Source organism: Passer domesticus, chromosome 6, assembly GCF_036417665.1.
Source record: "Passer domesticus isolate bPasDom1 chromosome 6, bPasDom1.hap1, whole genome shotgun sequence".
Lineage (NCBI taxonomy): Eukaryota > Metazoa > Chordata > Aves > Passeriformes > Passeridae > Passer > Passer domesticus.
Window position 1 is genome coordinate 9425992 of NC_087479.1, and position 3506 is coordinate 9429497.

Genomic DNA, 3506 nt, shown 5'->3' on the forward strand with positions numbered 1-3506 from the left:
AGGAGAGGTACTGAGCTCCACTGTTGCTAAGTATTCAGCAGAAAATGGCCCAAGATTGAACATGTCCTTTTATGGCAGTGGGAAGAGAGAAAAACCATCACAGGGAGAAGGAACAGAGATCAGGGGAGCTGATTTAACAGTTTTGCCTTCTTGGCTTCTTTCTGAACAAGCTCCTTGTTCACCTCTAAACTCATCACCTACCACTACAAATGGTCACCTCATTAGGGCTTCTGCAATAAACACTGATGCTTTAAATTCAATCAGGACTTTTACATACAGCACGTTGAGGCTGCATCATTAGTTAAAAACAAAGGTCACCCTTTTCTCTTTGTTGTCTGCTAATATGATTTTGAATATTACTGCTTTGCAGCTATTACTGTTTACACTGGGTGATTGGCTAGACTCATTAAAGTGAATGAATGCCAGGAGATGACATCATTTACATTTAATTGTCTTGTTTCTCAACAAAGTCTATACAGTTGTTTTAATAAAGAGCAGGGGAAGATAAAGGCTATATTTGCATTATCTAAGCAGCTTTTGACAGGGGTCTAGGATGTTGTTAACATTTATTGTTTACAAATGAGATAATCGAATAATTTTTTTGTTTTGCAATTGTTGCTCTATTTTTTTTAGTAAGTTACAGTTTTTTAATTACTGTTATTACTCCTGAATGTTAATGAGCAGATAAACAGTTTCAACTTACTAGCAGACTCTTTCCAGGTTTCTGAACAACTGACACATGTTCAGCTTGCTCAAATTCCACTTGCTTGCTCAAATTCCTAATGCACCAACTTCACCATAACTAGAACAAGACTTTAAACATATCCATAAACTGCAGACTTTTATGAATTGGGGCATTCCAGCTTCAGAAATCATATGGTCAGTATTTTCTGGGAGACTTGTCCATTTTCCTGTCTAAGATTTACAGAAAATGCAAATAAAACATGCAATATATTGCTGTTTTTTCACCTTTTTTTTGTAGTCCCATATTTGATTAAAAGACAAATTGTGTGATGGGCTGGTATGTGCAGACATCATCCTTCCTCTTGTGACCTCACAGTAGAACTATGTCAGATCTGGGCTGACAGATCTCCTGCTCCAAAACTTCCCCATCATGTCTCAGTCACAGTTCATTTTTTCCCCTCATTTTCTACCCCCAAAGTCCCTTGGGATTGCAGCTGTGCTAACTTCTTTTTGCATTTACGCATTCAGCCCAAAATACTAACTTTATCCACAACTAAGCCAAGAACGCCATTTCCATCCGTGCAGCCTATTCCATATTTGATTTATAATTCTGTCTTCAAGGAGGTGTTCTGTGGTTAAAGATACCTCAGCCTTTTTCCCTGTGTATGGTGAGGAGGGAAGTGCCTGGCCTCCTCCCGAGCAGGTCTGCAGAGTGCTTTGCTTTTTGGTGCACTATGTGTCCAACTTATCTGTCATGTATCTACTCAGATGCTGCTATTTGGTGAAGAAAGCTGGCATTGGATGTACACAAGAGAAAGAACATTCTAAACATTTTGCAACTATTCAGACAGTGACACTGCCAGCACATTCTGGGTTTGTGTGATGCCTAAGATGCAGATATATAAAGGATGGAGGCTGCCTATTTAACCCTAACCTTCCAGGACTCAGGATGTGGTTGCTGGACCTCAGATCACGAGTGGTTCCTGTGAGGAGATGGCAACCCCTCCTTCTCACCATCAACTGTAATGAGCTGGACTCCAGAAGCCAGTTTGACCTGCTCACAGATATCTTGGACTTAGGTGTCCTAAGAGATGTCTGAGTCCACCTCAGGTTTCCACAGTGGGGGGGGTTGAGTAACACCAGTAAATTCTTTGCACCCTTTCAAAACTTCTCAAGTACTTTCTTTCAAATTCTAATATAAAGAGGATGTGCTTTCATTCAGACTAAAAAAAGAAAAAAAAAAAAAAGGAAAAAAAAAAAGGAGTGAAAATTTAAGTCTTATCCAGTCTCTGGAAGGAAGGGACCAGTCCACAATAATTTTGTGCTTTTCAGTCTTTCATCTGTTCTGCTGAGAAGCCCAAGGCTATAATGGAATAACCTGCTTGTTACATCCATACCTGTACTTAATGCAGGTGAGAATGCACTGGTTTGAAGCACTGCTTATACCAAGAGCATGGATGCCAATTTCTATTCAAGTGCTAATAAGAACTTTGGACTAAATTCTCTGCTCCAACTTTACACTGGTGTGGATTCAGTGGAATTACACAGATTTACAGTCCATATGAAACAATACAAATCAATTATTTCATTTGTAACAGGAGCTAAATTCAATTATATATGTTGTATATTTTTACATTTTTTCCCTCTTAAAGAGCAAAAAAAAAAGCCCAAATAAAATCTATTGTATTGTTTGTAACTGGTGAGTTAAACCAATTACCAGATTACCAAAGAGCTACTCTCAGCGGGCCTCAATATTTGGGGTAATCTTAAAATAGTCACCATTTCTGAGTGGGTATTATGAAACAGTAGCAAGAAAAATAAGCAGAGTACTGCTTCACTTTTGTCTAATTACTCTGGCAGACGAAGGTGAAAAATGATTAACCAGTAACATATGGGCTTGAGCTTGGAGAAGTTCCCAGTGAGATTCCTTTTTATTCCAGGCATATTTTATCATTTAATTTAAGGGCACTAATCCATGGGTGAGCCTCTGCCTGCCGCTCTGTCACTTGCTTTCTCACACTTATCAAACATATTTCTAATCTCAGTCGTGCTTTCTCCTCCTTCTTTGCAGTGCAAACGACCCCCTGGCCTGATGCTGATGACACTGATGGGTCAGGAGCTGCATTGGGATGTGAGCCTGATCTTCACATGGCAGCCATAAAACTGAGAATTTACTGTTTGGATACAATAAGGGGATTTAACAATGCTGATGGTATCTACCAGTCCCATAATGAAGAGATGTCCTTTGCTTCTTCTGAGAAACACATTTTTCAGTGCTGTGAACAGGACTGTGTCAATACTGCTGTTACTTGAGCAGTGAAGCAGCATTTCAACTTGCTAAATGCAGGCAGTATAGGAAGGCACACCCAGGCAAGCACCATTTTTCCACTTCTACTTTAGTCCCAACATTCCCCAGTTAGTTACATTGAGCTCCTATTGGAGGTGCCCAAAATACTCACATTAAAACAAGCTCGTGTTCTCCTCATGCAGCTCATCAAGACCACAAACAATAATTGCATCCCTCTCTGTAACAGCACACAACTTTGCATGTGCTCATTCATTTAATCCCCCCAGCACTCTGCCTGTGCTGACTGCAGCTCCACAGCCAGCAGATAACAATGTCAAGAGTAAAGAGGCAGGGTTTCGGTTTTCAAACACGGGAAACTTAATCCCTAATCTGGACGCTCCAAATTGCCACTTAGACATGTAAATGTCAATTTTATGCACCTAAGTGCCAATTTGAGTGTCCAAATGCCTGACTTGGACATCTCATTAAGGCACCCATTGGGTTATATTGCTTGTTTTACCTATCTGAGTGCACA

General features: G+C 40.0%; 1 long non-coding RNA gene across 1 annotated transcript; it reads left to right on the forward strand.

Annotated features, from left to right (window-relative positions):
• The first annotated feature begins 1122 nt into the window (after nucleotides 1-1122).
• LOC135302057 (uncharacterized) lies at nucleotides 1123-2969 on the forward strand. The gene is made up of 2 exons (XR_010363745.1): nucleotides 1123-1387; nucleotides 2756-2969. It is a non-coding gene; the product is annotated as an uncharacterized LOC135302057 (long non-coding RNA).
• Nucleotides 2970-3506: the final 537 nt, after the last annotated feature.